Below are 18,244 nucleotides of genomic sequence, written 5' to 3' on the forward strand. Positions count from 1 at the left end.
TAATAAAATAAAATTCACCCAAAGTATATCATAGTTCTCAATTAGCTATGTTCCAATTACTGCATAACTTTTTCATAAATTCTATACATACTTACGTGTATTTAATCATAAAAATAAAATAATTTTAACTATTATCTAAATATATTTAAACCAAATATTTAAGTAGGTAAATGACACAAATATAGAATATTTACATACAATATTAATATATATCAATATATAGGTTCAACAAGACTGCATTTAGAATATTCTATATAATTCTGTGGGTTGGGTATGACACATTTGAGTGCATTAAGAACATACTTTTTAAAAAATGCTGATCATTGACATTCATATATTAATACATGAAATCTGTATATATTTAGAAAAAATATCTGATTCCAACTTTAATTGCCTCAGAATAATGTAAGATTTTTAAATATAGTATATGACTACATGGGAATTTAATTAAAAACCTATGCTTAATGAATTGGTACAATGAAGATCTTAACAACTCAATGGGATCAGTTTCCATATAGGTAGATGTCCCAGATACAAACTTTTCTAACTTCCCCCTAAAATAACTATAAACACTAAGGAAAACATAAAAGGAAATACCTCATTTAAAGCAGGTACTTACAGTAAGCCTAATTCCAGGATCTGGAAAGAATTTCAAAATGGCTTAAAGCAGATTTTAAAGCATACCCGGTGGATTGCCCGGAACAGAAAACACTTGCTCATCTGAAATCATACACACACACACACACACACACACACACACACACACACACACACACACCTAAAAAAACAAAACTATAGGTCCTCCCCTGCTGTTTGCCTCTCCACACCCAATATCTATCTCCCACAACCTTTAAGACGTAATAGAATTTTAACAACCTGAAAACTTGAGTAGCTGGGCATTACAGCCAGCTGGGATGTGTATAGCAAGTAGTTTTTTACTAGTATTATTGTATGTACACATGAGCACAATTACATATAAGATTACATTATTGATGCTTACATTCTGATATGATTGACATGCTGAAAGAAAGGGGCGGAGCTATTAAGCCCTATAGACACAAAAGGAGGTGAGTCATGCATGTGAACCTCATTTTAAGAAATGCCAGGAAGAAAATTGTTGGGAACTTGTCTACTCCACAGCCGCTGCTTTCAAAGGCAGCATGAGTAATCTATCTCTGCCACTATCCGCCACGCACCCTCCTCACTGCCATTAGTGCTCTCTTCACAGATCCAGTAGGGGACTGCAGCACATGGGTAGCAAATCAAGGAAGGGAGAAACACATGAACTAAGGCCATTCTCACGGTGCTGTGCCACACAAAGCTCCTCCTGTCTGTGCCCTTGCTGACAGCGCTGCTTGGAATGCTGTCTGTGCAGAACCACTAATTTCCCTTTGCTTCCTGAAGAAATATGGACCCCAGCTGGCTGGCTCACAGTGGGAGTAGAAGAAAAGATCTCATTGCAGAGCAGTAATGATGCAGAAAAGGAAAGCCTCCTAGATACTAGGAACTGGGCTTGGAGCTTTGTGTTCCAATGGTCTTCTCAATCTGTGAAAGACCAAACAAAGGAGTAGAGAAAGAATCTCAGAAAAGCAGCATACCCACACTGGCTCTGGAGAGGTGGGCCGTCCACATAAACGCACAAATAAGAAAATAAAAACATACAGTAACTTTGAAAAACACTCGAAGACAAGGAAAACTTGATTCTGAAAAGTCATAGGAAGAGAAGACCTTTGAAAACACTTCAATACAGGAGCTAGATGAACAACTCAGAAAACTGATCAGCTCAATAGGTGACAAGGAGGGACACCATCCATGATCCAGGGGAGGCTTCCTGCTGGCTTCTGGGCCCTACATGAGGTGCTCCCAGCTGCCTGCCCTTATTCCCTGTTCTGCCCACCCTGGTCTCCTTGCTGTACCTTAAACATGTCAGACACTCTTCTAGCCGGAAATTTCTTTCCTGAGATAATCGCTAGCCTCACCACTTCATTTCCTTCAGGTCTCTGTTCACACAGGACCTTTTCAGAAAGGCTTTTTCTCTGACCACACTGCTTAAGTAGCAGCTTCCTTCACTCTTTTTCTCCTCACCCTGCCATAAAGGCTTCACAGCCCTTGAGCGCAATGGCAAGCTATCATAGTGATTAAAGACCTGATTCCGTCCCCTCCCGCCTGTATGAAGTTCAGCTAGCTATTCACCCTCCCTTTGCTTCATTTTCTCACGTGGCATCAATTGTAGCCCACATGATTGCTGCCCCACCCTCTCCTCAGTCACCATTCCAGAGTGCTCTGATGGCTTCACACTGCTAGTACCTGCAATCTGTAGCCAGAAAATGTCAGCTGGCCCCAGGAGCATGTTCAACCTATGTGCTAAGCAGGACAGAAGAGCCAAGGAGTCAAAACTCCAGGGAATGGCCTTCACACTATGGTGAGGGGGAAGATAACTATCTCAGCTTCCTTACCCCTTGGGTGGAAAAATTAAGGCCATGTCGATTCCAGAAGTCTGCAGCCAAACTAAGACCCAGTTGCCCATATCCTACATGCTGTGTAATATATTTCTTCTCCTTTCTCTCCCTGTGTTAGTTCTCCACTCTTTTACCAGTCCAGCACTGGGGAAGTAGCAAGCAGGTAACTTCACTAAGTTCCAAAACATCAATTGTGTTTTCCAGTTTAGAAGTTCTGCATTTGGCAGATACTGGGTAACTGACTAGCCCTAAACGAAGTGACTTTTGTATGTGATTACCTTGTGTCACCTATGATTTCTTTTTCCTCATCTAAGATCTCAGAGAGAGGATCTCGAGCTCTGAAATCCCACTGAAGCCTTAACTCAAAATTATTTTTGGGTTTGTAAGAATAAGTAAATGTCTCTCAAGCATTGAGGCAAAAGTAAAGACCTTAACTAAAGAGGAATGGACATCAGATTGTCCTAAGCTATCTCTACTACATTAACTGCTGGATGACAATGTAACAAATCTAAAGAGTTCTGGAGCAAAAGTCTGTGTTCCAAGCTAAGATAATAGAAATATAGTATCAGATATGCAAGAGTTTAGAAAGAGGATCTTTTACTGAGAAAGTTCAATCGGAAAAACAAAACACATCGATCAAATAAGAGGGGAATCAAAAGTAACAATTTAGGAATAAAGAAGTAATGTAAGAGTAATGTTTGAGTGTCTTCTATTCAGATCAGACTATGATGTAAGACTCATGGAACTAGGAAGATTAGCAACAGTTCCACACATAAACCATAAATGTGTCAAAGAAATAGTACTAGCAATGCACTGATTTAGAAGTTGAAATAATTTGGGATCATAATGAAGGCTATGAAGCTTGATCAAAGATTTGAAAGAAAAGATGTGTATTTGTACGGATAGGAAAAAAAAATAAAATAAGAGCACTTTTGAAGTTGGAAAATGCCTGAGCAAAGATCCAAGATTAGAGATGCTCAAGGTCAATTTTTGCCACAGTGAATACACCAGCTAGACTGGAAATACAGAAATCACTGTAGCATATCAGGATGTAAATTTGGAAAAGTGAATTCGGGGTAGACTGTGAGGGGACCCGGATGTCAGACCAGGAAATTAAGAATATTTTATTTTGTAAACAATGTGAACTGTTGAGAACTTTGACTGTGAAAAATCAAGCAGCTAAGGGGCACTAACCTGTATCTGTGGAAGAATGAGGCAGGATAGAAGCCTGTCACAAACATTTGAAAAGAGAGAAGGGAACGTGAAAGATATAGTGCGATAAACAAAACAGCAATAGTTGGTAACTGCTTAAATATGAGGCTCAATATGGAGAAAGTTACTACTTTGATGTATCAAAGTAAAGATAATGTTGAGGAATTAATTAAATTAAAAATTAGGGAAACAGGTAGTTTAGATACACAGCATAGAAGAAATAATGTTATTTACTATCTACATTTAGGGATAATAGTTGGCATTTAGTTAATTTAGTTATCAAATTCTCTTTTCGATAAATCTGCATAACATCTCTTTTCTCGAATATAATTGTTTGGTAAACATTACAGCATTTTATTAACAAACCTTGTTAAAAGTTATGACAAATTATACATGTTTTAAGAATTAATTTGGAATACAATTATATGCTTAAAGGGACCTCAAAGAATGAAGACTTTAGATGAATTTTTCATATTAAGCCAAATTTGTCAATTGGAAATAAATGTATATAAAAGATTTTTTTCATCATTTGTCTTCTCCTGGTGTCCCAATGGTAAAGCTGTAATATTGATTAATTAGAAAGAGATCTCATAGAGAAGCCGTTTTATTCACTCTGATACCCTGGCCACTCTCAGGAGGACGTGAGAGAACCACTCAATATCCTGAGCACTTCCTGTGTAACTGACTTGCCTCTAGACCCAACTTTGAATTAAATATTTGCCCTGGAACTTGAATCATGCCAGAAATTTGAAGAATCACCTTTTGCGTTTCCTGATTTCTATTTCCACCTATTCCCTTTCCTATATTTATCTTTAATTTCTAAATTTTCTAGAAGGAGAAATTGAAGTAATATTGGCCAAATATTCCCAATGGTAGCAAACAAAAGAGAAACAAAGTACCTACCAGAAACTGACCATCTTAACTTGTGCATTCTGTGACATTTTATTACCACGATGAACTATTTCTACGCATCCCAAATCTCCTACTGACTTCTACAATTAATATATTCCCATATTCCACAATACCACCAGGAATAAGTCAATATTTAGATTAGAATATTTCTCCAGTACATGCACAATTATTACAATGATCATGGTATTATCAATACATATATGTATTCATATAATTTATATCATAAATATTTTTCCAGAGACAATGAGACTATATCATTTTATTATTTCCTCATTTTCTATGATGTCTAATAAATATCCATAAATAGAAAATAAATCTAAGTAATCAATTAAGTATATTATTTGTATTATTAAGGAGTATTTTCCCCTTTTTAAATGAGATGTTCTTAAAGCAATACTGTAAAGACTTCTAACAGATAATATATATTTTCTATTTTGAGGGTATAACATCATTTGATATTGGAAGAATTGCCATGGGGTAAAAACTGTCTAGAAAGCTACCATATTGACAATCCCTCAGCATGCAAGTATCACCAAAACTCTTACTTAAATATGCTAGTAGTTATTTCTTGTATACAGTCATTAAATTTAGTTTGTAGCCAGAACAAACATTATCATAATATATTTTTTCACCATATTAAATGTTTAATATAATTTCAATAAACTAATTTATACTATACAACTGAAAAACTGCAGGCAGATTATTAATGATGATAAAAGACCAGTTGTAAAAGAACATCTGTTAGAAAAGTTAAAAGGCCCATTAAGAAATTATGTAATTAAGTCTTCTATATCCATTCGGAGCAACAGCAAATATCTCTAAGTCATTTAAGAAAAATCCAAAGTCCCCAATTAACACATTCTTTTTATTCTTTTGAATTTTGCATCCTGTGTGAATTGTGCCTTAAGAGTTATTAGTAGAATCTATTCATATCCTAAATTAGAGGAAGACATATTAGTGAGGTCAACCTCTCTAGCTGTAATCACTTAGCATATGAAAGAAGAAAACGTATTTTTCCTGCTTCATTAAAAATGTGAATATGGCGTATAGAGAGCTTTATAAAGCAGATCAAAAAATTCACTTATCCTTATTTGTGCAGTCCATTTGAGCTAGTAATTTCTGCTTAGGTGAAGGTCTGCTCAACTATGTTACAGCATATCACAAAACCCACATAAGGAAAATACCTTCATTTATCATTGTTAAATTTTTTCAAATGTAGAATACTTTCCATTGAATCACTGTCCTCTGTACCAAAATTTCAAGATATGGAAAATCTGAATTTTCTTAAGAATAGTTTAGGAATAAAAAAAATCCTATTTAGTTTAAAGGCATATTCAAGCTAAATCAGTTATGTTTAGATCACGGTTGCCCAACCGTGGCCCATGGGCTACATGCATGTGTCCCAGGACAGCTTGGAATGCAGCCCAACACAAATCTGTAAACTTTCTTAAAACATTAGGAAAATTGTCTGCAATTTTTTTTTAAGCTCATCAGCTATCATTAGTGTTAGTGTGTTTTACATGTGGCCCATGACAATTCTTCTTCTTCCAATATGGCCCAGGGAAGCCAAATGACTGGGCACCCCTGATTTAGATCATGTTAGTCATCGCTTTTTTTTCTTCTTCACTAACTCACCTATAAAGAGCAATGTCCTTCCTGATAAAGTGATAAAGTGAAAAAAATATTAGAACTATTAAAGGACATTTTAACACTAATTGATCCATCCTAATGGAAGTTGTAATAAAAGAAAGATTAGCAAAGCACAAATTTTTCTTGCTTTTACTTTGTGAAAGTATTTGTTTACTTTATTATATATAATATACATTAAATTGATAATATAATAATGTATTATGTCAGGCTATATGTTTGGAAATGAACAGTGTCTCTTTCTTCCTAATTAAAAAAATAAGTGGCTTGCTCAGAAAAAAAAGAGGAAAAAAAAATAAAGCGCTGTAACTAAGTCTCATTTATAAATATTAATGCAAAAAGTTCTCAATAAAATACTAAATATTAAGTAAAATTAAATCTAATATTATATTTAAAAACAATATACAGTATCAAAGAAGTATTTATTCCACAAAAAACAGTGTAGTTAGACATTTGGAAAAAATTGATAAATGCATTAATAACGGACAAAAATACATCATCATGTTGATAGGTGACAAGGCATTTGACAAAATTTATAGTGTATCTATATTTAGGAAAACTTTAAACTAGAAATCATTTTTAGCATGGTCAACAGTGACATCAGAGATCAGCAGGCATTATTTAAAAATTGCAATATTAGAGGATTAGGGTCAAAACAGGAATGCCCAGCATCACAATCAGTATTCCATGTCATTCCAGATGTGCTAACCAATGCAATTAGACAAGTAAAAGAAATAAGAATAAAAATAACTGATAATCTGAAATTCCACTGGAAGCAGTTAGTAAATAAAAGTGTTACTTAAAAATTATTATTTTAAGCATATCAATAACTTCTTAATATACCTACAATTACCTGAAATAATGAGAAAAATTTAATTAGCAGTCATAACACATTAATAACATCAGCAAATATCAAATCTCCATAAACTTAGTGGGAATTTCCCAGAACTACGTTAAAAATTATAATATACTACTGAGAGATAATATGAGTTGAATACAAAATGTACACATTGCTCCCCTGTACAGATACAGTATTTTCTCGAAGTTGATCTGTAAGTTTATCCTATTCCTAAAAAAATTCCAGTTAAGTGGATAAATTTTAAAACATGTATTTATATGTTCAAAAACAAAGCCAGCAAAATTTTGCAACCCATTCTAATGGCAGTGGCTTGCCCTATTAGATATTAACATATATCATGGCAATATTTTAAATAATGATATACTAGCACAAAAAAAGATAGCCAGATTAATAAAATAGACAATTCATAAGCAGATCTAGAAAATATAATATTGTATAGTAATATATTCTTAATATTTTATATTATTACATTTTAGTAATATATTAAATTGGCCTTCCACATCACTAAAAAAATTTGATGAGTTTTTTGAGAAATAACTTTGGATACTGGCTATTAAAAACTCAAAAAATTAGATGTCTATTTCATATCTTACAATATAAAATGAAGATGAATTAAATGTTTCATTATTAAAATGACATCATGAAAAAGCTACAAGAAAATACATATTTTTAAAAGTCCTGAAAGCTTACTATGGCTATTTTAGTTTAAAACGAATTTCCCAGTTCAAAGATTGACCTGTGAACAAGATATAATAGTAAACATGAACTTATCAGGTAAGAGTAAAACAAAATATTTTATTGACATCTGCACTCTGGGAGCAGTGGTGAGAAAAGAGAAAGGTCTTTAGCACCAGGAAAGAGAGACATTTGGTAGTCAGTAATCAAGGGAGGGTTTGCTTATTTATATTACTCTTATTTAGTAGAGAGTTGGTAGTACAAAAGAAGAGAAACCTTTTTGAAAGTTAATATTTTTGGCCAATCCAGGCCTTTCACAGGAGATCTTCCATAGGACTGTTACACATAGGCATAACATGACAGAAAGTGCAGAGGAGAATCTTGATGGATGGGCCCTCACAATTTGTTTAAATTGCTGTAGGGCAAGTAACACCAAATATGAATAGATGAATCACAGAAATACAATTGTAAAATATATGTCAGACAACAGATTAATGTATGTAGTCTCAAAGAGATTTTGACAATCAAAAGGAAACAGAGGAATATTCCAAAAGAAAAATAGGCAAAGTAATGAACAGGCAATTTGCAAAAGAATAAATACAATGGCTAATTAGTATACAAAACCTCTAAATCTCATTAGGAATCAATGATATGCAAATTTAAATAATAATAAAATTAAGTTCACCACTGATGTATATAAAGATGAAAAATAGTAACACCCAGTTTTGGTGAATGTGTGGGAAGATAGGTAAATTGATCTGTTACTATTATGTATATGACTATGAACAGCAATTTGAGAGTAGCTATCAAGAATCTTAAAGGCAGAGATTACATGCCTAAGAATTTTTCCATGAAAATAATTGAACAAGTAAATTGTTGTCATCTTCTTCATATACAAAGGACGCCATGTTGTTAGTGAGATTAAGACAAATTATTTATTTTTTCAGAATGAAAAGCTATTTACTATTGTAAAGACTCTGTCCTCGCAGTAGACTAAAATCAAGAAAACACAAAGACTCTTTTTTAGACGGCACCCACAATTCAAAAGCTCTAATCACAAGAACAAAGAGAGACACAGAATAAAAGAGACAGATGGAGACAATGTAAGTCCCATTTGAGCACCTGCAGGGAATGGGTTCTCTGAACAGTAAAAAGCTGGAAGCAGAAGCAGGGACACCTGGGCATTACCCAGCTTTCTTTCCCTGGATGAGAATGAAGCCTTGCTAATGCTAACTTCAATTCAAGAACCAGAAGAGCCCAATATTTTTATACAATACCTTAAATAGAAGTGCACAGATTGTTAATGTTAAGTTCTTCCAGAAGGCTGATGTAAGCTCTGGGTACAAAAGACTCATGGCTCAGCACAAATGGGGCATTTTCCTACACCACTCTAGTTAGTATGGGCAACACCAACAGCAATTCTGTGATCTATTCCAGAACCAGGGGCCAGGAAATCCTCCGACAGAATGTGCCATGCTAAACCAGAAACATAACCTAACTTAACACATACGCATGTATGGTCTCTTCTCACTAATTGGAAATGTGCAACACCTTTACAACTATGTACCTATTTAAATTCTGGTTTATTTTTAATTTCTTAAGCCATGTGCAAACATAACCCCCTGAAAGAGGGATCAAAAGTGCTCTAGAGTTTATAAACACAATCTGCTGAAACAAGCAAAAGCATTTCCATTTGTCATGCTTGATATACTCAGCCCATCCTGTAATTTCCACAAGGTTATTCATTAATTATGGGTGTCAATGTTAAGAGTTTATAACTGCAAACTGGACGTTTTTGTGTCCCTCTCCTTACATTTAGGGAAAAAAGTGCTTTAAATATTTCTAACCTTTGCTACTATATTTCCTCTGAGGCTACACGATGCCAAGATAGCTTAATAGAAATGGAAAAGTGCAGTCAGTACTACTGTAAATAGCTTTTTCATATGAAACCAAATATGCTTGTTTGTAAATATCCAGAGTCATCTCATTGGAAAATCTTTAAGTCAATGTTGTTGGCATCACAGTAATACTGTTGAGTTTCTAGAGATTCAAAATCATCTCTCCACTTAGTACCATTTCAATAAAATACAGTCTTTCTCATTCTCCCCCTAATGATAACCTTGAAACCACCATTGCAAAATTATAACTGAGACAGTGAAAGAGATCTGACCTAACGAACTCCATCTTGCTTCTAACCTTCAAGCTGTCCTGTCCCTTTGGGAGAACTTTGTTTATAGTTTAAATCAAAGATGATAATAGCCCTTTCTGAAAACAAACCTCCTTCCTGCCTGGGGACTAGACTGCCTTTGTAGGACTAACAAATTAGCCACAAGATTAGAAATTATGGTTTAGGAATCATGCAGCTGGAGACTACAAGATTCCGACCCTCCCCAAATTGCTCCTGAGGGTAACATCACTATTGTAAAGCCTAAGACCAGTGCTTCAGACATTTTCCAGACCCTGTACTTGATAGATCAGCTGGCACCACCCAAGATGGATAAGCTGGTTCATCTGATCTTGTGATCTCCACCAAGGAACTGACTCAGTGCAAGAAGACAGCTTCGACTCCTTACGATTTCATCTCTGACCTGACCAATCAGCACTTCCAACTTACTGGCACCCCCACCCACCAAATTATCCTTAAAAACTCTAATCCCCGCATGCTCAGAGAGACTGATTTGGGTGGTAATACAATTCCAGTCTCCCGCACAGCCAGCTCTGCATGAATTACTCTTTAATTACTCTTTCTCTATCGTAATTCCCCCATCTTGATAAATCAGCTCTGTCTAGGCAGCGGGCAAGGTGGTTACAACCTCTCTCACGATATTAAATTTAATACTAGATTGAAAATTCACTAGTATGTAATTTTTCCATTCCCTTCCTGAGCAACGTCCAGACGTACAAATAGCCATTTCAAATGCCCATTAAGTTTTTCATTCATTCAGCAAACATCTATTGAACACCTCTTAGCTATGCACTAAACTAAGTCCTGAGAATGTAAGGTCAAGTAAGTCATGACTCCAGCCCTCAAAAAGCTGTAGTCTAGGGCGGAGGCAGACAAGTAAATTTGCAATTCAATTGCAGTATGGTAAGTGCTACCTACTGATAAAGGAGCATGTAGGTGGAATATCGAAATCAGACTAACACTAACGAGGGTGATCTCAAGCCAGAGAAGCCTTTCTAGAGGTGACTTTTGACCTCAGTTTTGAAAGATAAAGAGTAAAAGGTGAAATGGGGTTTTGAAAAATAAAGAGTAAAAGGTGACATGTCAAAAACAGAAGAGAGAATTATTCAGGAAAAGGAACAACATATGTGCTATCACAAAGGTGGGCATGACCCATTTCCAGAATCACAAGTCCAGCATAGCCAGAGAAAAGGGCACATACAGTACAAAGACAGTAAGAACCTTTTCAGGACAGGTATGATGTGTTAAGCCAAGGAGTTGAGGCAGGATGCTGAAAGCTGCAGGGAGCCATTTCATGACTGTAAGCAAGAGGAAAGTATGATGATAGAAGTGTTTTGAAAACAAGCCCTCTGGCTGCTGCACATAGCCCACTAGAGAGAGGGGAATAAAATGTTACTGAAATAATTAAGATAGGAGCAATCTAGTGGGGAAGAACAGGTTTGCAAGATATTTCATTACCGGTGAAATACTGAAAACAAGTTTAGTAGTTTAAACTGGTTCAAGTTTGCTGACTTGGAAGACCAGGTTGGATGCTGTTTAACTCACTAAGATGAGAAACTCAAGAGAAGAAATAGGTGTGAAGTGAGAGTTAATACACCTAATTTTGAACTTGATGAGTTGAACATCCAAGTGAAGGATACAGTTGGAGAAGTGAAAGGTCTAGATCTTTCTAGAGAGATGAGAATCATCTGTATAGAAGAGAAGGCTGAAGCCATAGGAGTGGTCAATATTACCAGTGGGGGGGATGAGCGGGGGGTTGGGGGATGCAGAAAGAAGAACAGAGGAACCAGCATAGAGCCCTGGGAAATTCTATGTTGAGGAAAGCATGAGTGGTAGATAGACTATAAATATTTAATTGCTGGAAGAGGAGAAGGAAAAAAAGGAGGAGGGGGAGGAAGAGGAGTAGGGGAGGAAGGAGAAGAAGGAGAGATCCAGATGTTGATGAAAAACTCCAAGAAGGTTAAGTGTCTCAGATGCTTTAACAACATAACTTAGGATGAGCAACACAAATGTTTGGAGCCTTCAGCAACGTGCAAATCAGATCTGAAGGAAATGGTGGTACAGGGAGGAAGAAAAGGAGAAGGAACCAGATTCCAGAAGGCTGAAGAGGGAAATGGGCAGTGTGGCTGTAGTGTAGGGCAGTTTTCCAAACAGTTTATTAAAGAAGAGAAAGAAGAATGCAGACATCCTCATATCAACCACTACATTTAAAAGGACTAATTATTATTATCCAATTCTTTCCCAAGCCATATGTTGGCAACATCCTTTTCAAGCAGAAATAAGGTCTTTTTAAATTAATTTTAATGGAAGAAAAGATATACTCCCTTTTCCCATTCTAATCTGATGACAAAAGTTCTAATAAAGTAGCAGTGAGAACAGGAGCAGTAGCTGGGAATTAGAGTGAATCACCTTGAGATTCCATCCAAAGTTACTCAAAATTGTGTTTGCACACACACACACACACACACACACCACACACAAAACATAGTTTATATTAGTAAAGTATAAATAAATACGTTATATTCACCTCTTAGCATCTTACATCTTTGATAAGACCATGGTGTTATGTTTAGTTACCTAATATTTAATAGCAGTGTTTTAGATCACTTATTTCCAAGAGATTTAAATCAGTGTTCTCAATTTTCCTAATGCAATCTTCTCTCATTATTCCTTTTTGAGATTGGTGGTGATCCTCCCACAATCCCTTTGTATAATTATTTTCAGTTATTACTAGTGCTTGTTTATAACTCTGATTTAACATCAGCTATAAATTACAGTCATGCACCACACACATTTTGGTCAATAACAGACTACATATACATAAGATAATACTGAATTTTTACTGTAATTTTCTATGTTTAGATAGGTTTGGATACACAAATACCATTGTTTATCTAATACTAATACAATTGCCTACAGTGTTCAGTACAGTAACATGCTGTACAGGTATATAGCCCAGGAGCAATATATACCATATAGCCTAGGTGTGTAGCAGACTATACCATCAAGGTTTGTGTAAATACTTCTATGATGTTTGCACAGTGACAAAATCACCTAAGAACACATTTCTCAGAACATGCCCCCAACGTTAAGTGACACATGACTGTATCAATAACTATAGTGGTCTACATTTATATAGTATTGTTCTGAGAGATCCCAAAGGACCTCTCCAAACAATACATTTTTCACATAAATAAATGCCAGGCAACATTGAGAATGATAAAAGCAACCAGTCACACAATTAACATACTGTTTACCTAGCTCCTGAACAATAAAAATGCTTCTCAAGACTCAAGCTGATATAAATCACAGTAGGTACTCCACTGAACAATATGCCACAAGCTAATATCACCTCTGATTATTAACATGGGGCAATTTTTTATTCCCTAGGAGATAACTTGTATCAAGTCAAATTGAATTGGTTTGTACAAACAGTACGAAGACAGAAAATAAGAACCTTTTCAGGACAGGTATGAAAAGGATCAGTGGCATTTTTTAAAGTCTTGACTAAAATGGTACTTTATGCATAATTCATATAAAATCTTTCTTATACTGAGCTTTTTCTGCTAAACAGGGAAATCTGTGCTGATAACTGAAACAAAAGGTGGTCCCAAGTCACAAATTGAGACTCGAGTAAGCACTCCTTCCCTGACCTTGAACAAATCATTTATATTGTTTACCTCAGTTTCACTGCTTTGGAAAGAAAACTCTATCATTTCTGACATTAACTCAGCAATTCTTGATTTGAAAGGTCATGAAAATGTGCTGAAAGATTCCTCTTTCCACAGGTGGTTTTGGCAGCAGATTCTTGTCTTAAAGATTCACGTTATTCAGGTATGTTTGTCAACCTGCCATAGTAAGTAGTAATGTAGAATTTCAAGAAAATACCGAAGCATAGACATTTCCCAACGGAGAAACTCTAACAACTTCCTGCAGTAAACCACATAAGATATTAACAATAGAATAACCCAAAATACATCTTCTTATCTAAAACTGATATTACTATGAAAATGAGAAGTTGAAAGTGGGGGAACTTAAGAATTAGTGATAAATAAAATCAATATGGGCAATTAACTATCCTCTATATAGAAAACAATTGCAAGTATAAAACTAATACTTGCTTATATGGCTGTGAATAAAACCAGTGAGATGTGGCTACAGAGAGTAGGCTTTCACCATTACACTCTTCTGGTCTGACTCCACCAAAAAGCTTTTAGAAAATAGATTACTGGCAGTACTCGGGATCCACTGAATCAGAATTCCGTAAATCTGTGTGCGTACGTGTGTGTGTGTGTGCTCAGTGTTCCCGAGTTGATTCTAATGAGGCTGTTTCCAATACACAGAAGTCACTAACCTTGCTTACCTGCAGAAAACAACCACCACCAAAAATAAAACTCTGTTTTCAAACAGAGGAAAGGAATCATATTCTCCAAGCATTTGGTTTTCCATTGGGAGGACTGTCACACAATAGCTTTTAATTCAGAGATGCACATGATATGTCTGCAAGGGTAGAGAATTTTGTAAGCATCAATTGCTCTCCTCTCTGCTTACCCTGGGAACAGGCCAGGATTTTTCCTTGTAACTCTGGTCCTGAATGTGGGAGAAGAACTGAAATGTCCTCAAGAAGACCGGTCTAACACGAGCTGACAGCATGATGTCATGACAAGAACAAAAGTTCTGAGGAGCACCACAAATAGAGACTAAAATCCTAGCTTTGTTATTTATGATAGTATAATAATAAGGGGAAATTATTTCCCTTATTAATCTCCCTGAGCCTTTGTTTCCTTCTTTGTAAAATGGAAATAATAGGAGCCACTTTCACAAGATTGTGGGAAGCAGTACAGCATGATGTTTAAGAGTGGATGCAAATCCCAATGCTGTCACCTACTTTTAAAAGACTAAGTTCCTTGCCTGTAAAATGGGGATCCCAAGAGTACCACCTTCAGAGAGTGATGAGGAGGAGGATTAAATGAGACAACACATCCATTACAGTCATCCCTCTGTATAAGCTTGGAATTGGTTCCAGGACACCTACCCCCCACACCAAAATCCGAGATATTAAACTTCCACACTTGGCCCTGCAAAGCCACCCACAGGAAAAGTTGGTCTTCAGTACAGGCGCTTTTCATACCTGCAAACCCTGTATTTTCTATCTGCATTTGGGTGAAAAAAAATCCATTTGGGTGAAAAAAAATCCATTAGATCCATACGGTTTAAATCTGTGTTGTTCCAGGGTCAACTGTATTATTATTATGATTGTTGCAGTAATTAAATTAAAATATTGTAACAAAATTGGGCCAATGTTTAAACCTTATTCTCACATTTTTTAACTTTATATAGGTAGAAAGACATACTGGCTATGCTCAAAAGTCTATGTACCACCAGAGAGACTGAAAAGGCAAGGGAAAAGGCAGCTCGAAGGCAAGTTTTAGGACTGCAAAACAGTCCTACAACAGTATCCTATTTCCTTTAATTTGGGACTTTAAAAAAGATCTGGGTAAGCATTTAAAGGATTAACCTCACAGCCCCCAGCCCACCACGCTTACCACTTCTCCAAGGCCAGCCCGCACAGCCACCTCTCCTACGGAGCATGGTGGCCAACTCACCATTAATCAACCACGCCAAATATTTTACCCTCAGTGCCCAGACTCTTAGCCTACCTTCTGCCTGGAATATAACCGACAAACCAAGTCCCCATCCAGCAAAATCTCACTTACTCCCGTAAGACCTGACAAAATACTCCTTCCTCTTTCTCTAAGTTTCTCAGTCAGAATACATCATTCCTTCCACTGGACTCCCATAAAGCAATCATGTGTATACCTAATTCTAGTCACTAGTTAATTATTAATTCTGGTCACTAGTTAATTACTAATTCTGGTCACTAGTTAATTCTGATGTATTTTAATAATTGCCTACTTATAAGGCTGGCTTTCCTTTAGATTTCAAGTTTTCTGGGGGAAGGGACTCTATCTTACATATCTTCATTTCCACCACTTTCCCAACAGAGGCTGACCCGCTGTCTGGCATATTGTAGGTATTCAATACAAATTTGTTGAAATCATATTTATGCACTGGGGACTGCAATGAATGGAGCCCAAAGCTCACCTCAATCACTTGGTACCTCCCCTAATGGCTTTAACTCATTGTATGGTATATACTAAATGAAAGTGTGCTTTGAAAAATAAAGCATAAAGCCATTCATATCTGAAAAGTAGACTAGTGCATAACTGAGCCTAGGACATATGTAGTACGATTTCAGTGAAAGGATACAACTGATTGGCAGTTTAAAAAGTCATGTTCCCATATAAAGGTATTATAGCTTAATGTGCTATAATGCAGATCCAGTAAAATCCCCACCACTCATTTTTAAATATTTGAAGACATATAAGGTAATGTCTCAGGAACAAAGATTGATTTTCAGTGGATGTGCTATTAAAATGATCCACTTTTCATATCATACCCTATGCTGACCCTTTAGACAAGTGTCTTAAACTGTACTAAACTATATTTCAATCACAATCCTATAGCAATAAAAAATAAATAAAAAGAATATGCACCTGGAGTGAAAATGGAACAGAAACATAGCCATTGCTAAACATAACATTTTCTCTATTTTGGTATTACTTTTAAAAACTTAGTATTACTTTTAAAAAATTATACCAAGTGGAGGTATTAAAATTTTCAATCAAAGTAATATTTGAGTTGCTTCTCTAACAGTATACCTTGCTTACATGTTTTTGTAATAGTCTGTTTCTTGTTACTTCATACAATAGTACTTACGGAGAGAAATTATTTAGAATAGTGGCTCTCAATGTAGTCCACAGATCCCTAGGGGGCCCCAAGACCCTTTCCAGTGATCTGCCAGGTGAAAAACATTTTCATAGCAATATTAAAATTGTATTTGCCTCTTCCATTGTGTTGACATTTGCACTTATGGTAAAAAAAAATAAGAAAAAGAAAAAGTAACAATGGTAAAATCACTGATATTTTACAATGAAGCAGACAGTGGTGCCAAACTACACTAGTAGTCATCATATTCCTCACTGCTACACACTTGCAATGGAAAAAATAAAAAATTGCTAGTTTCACTTAAGAATGGCCAAGATGAAGAAGTAAAATTTATTGATTAAAACCTTGATGTGTGAGTAAAAAAACAGTGAAATGTAAAACTAAAGCACTTCTGTTCCAGACCAAAGCATGACGGCTGACTCAGGAGGGGTGGGGGAGCATTTATATGATTGAGTTGTGATCTGAATTAGCCATCTTTTTAATGGCATGTTTTTTCTTGAAGAAACGACTGACATATAAACCATGGTTATTAACACTTGGGTGTTTGGAAGATTTTTCTTAAAAATGAATAAACTTAAACTATTAGCTTAAGAAAAACTGACAGAATTTTCTGCCAATGATAAAATTTGGGCCTTCATATAAAAACTAATATGTTGGAAAACTTGCATATTCCTCAAATCAAGTCCAGGTTTTCTGATCAGAGTTTTCTGATTACATTGGTGGTGATATCAACTAGCGTAATGTTTTGTTATTATACAATAAAATGTTCCAACATTTAAGAGATACATAACTCAGTGAACCATTATTTTGCAAATATTTCAAAGCTTCTATGATTAAAATATCTATTTAAAGCACAACATAGACCAATGAATTTTAAGTTTATTGAACTGTCTCAGAAAACTGAAATTAATCTTTATCAAACAATATTTGTCAGATTTTGGTGTAATACCAAAGATTATCTGAAAATGTTATGAAAATACTCTTATGTTACAACTAGATATGTGTCAGACCAGATTTCTTTACATTCCTCACCCAGAACTTAACATGGCAACAGATTGAATGCAGTGGAAGATATAAGAATGCAAGCTGTCTTCTAGTAATCCAGACATTAAAGGGATTTTTAAAATTGTCAAACAATATCACTCTTCTCACAATTTTTTATTCTTTTGCAATGGCTATTTTTCATTAAAATATGTTATTTATTAACATGTAATTGATTTATTATTGTTATTTTTAGAATGTAACTTATTATTTTAAAATGAATCAAACACATTTTAAATGTTTCTCACTTTTAATATCTGATATAAATAATCAATGATAATGCACACAAGAGCTTCCTGGAATCCTTAATAATTTTTAAGTGTAAAGGTTTGCTAGGACCAAAATGTTTGAGAACTGCCGATTTAGAATTTATATGTTAGGATTCTCTACAATTTAATAGAAAAAAAGATCATTTCTCTGGCAATGCTATTTTTCATTCTGTTGAGTTTGATTCTTATCTGTATA

General features: G+C 35.3%; 1 protein-coding gene across 4 annotated transcripts in view; it reads right to left on the bottom strand.

Annotated features, from left to right (window-relative positions):
- Nucleotides 1-18,244, bottom strand: part of GRM8 (glutamate metabotropic receptor 8) — an 824,239-nt gene that overhangs the window by 286,382 nt on the left and 519,613 nt on the right. The gene's annotated exons all lie outside the window — the stretch shown is intronic.

The sequence above is a fragment of the Gorilla gorilla genome, chromosome 6 (genome assembly GCF_029281585.2).
Source record: "Gorilla gorilla gorilla isolate KB3781 chromosome 6, NHGRI_mGorGor1-v2.1_pri, whole genome shotgun sequence".
NCBI classification, from domain to species: Eukaryota; Metazoa; Chordata; class Mammalia; order Primates; family Hominidae; genus Gorilla; species Gorilla gorilla.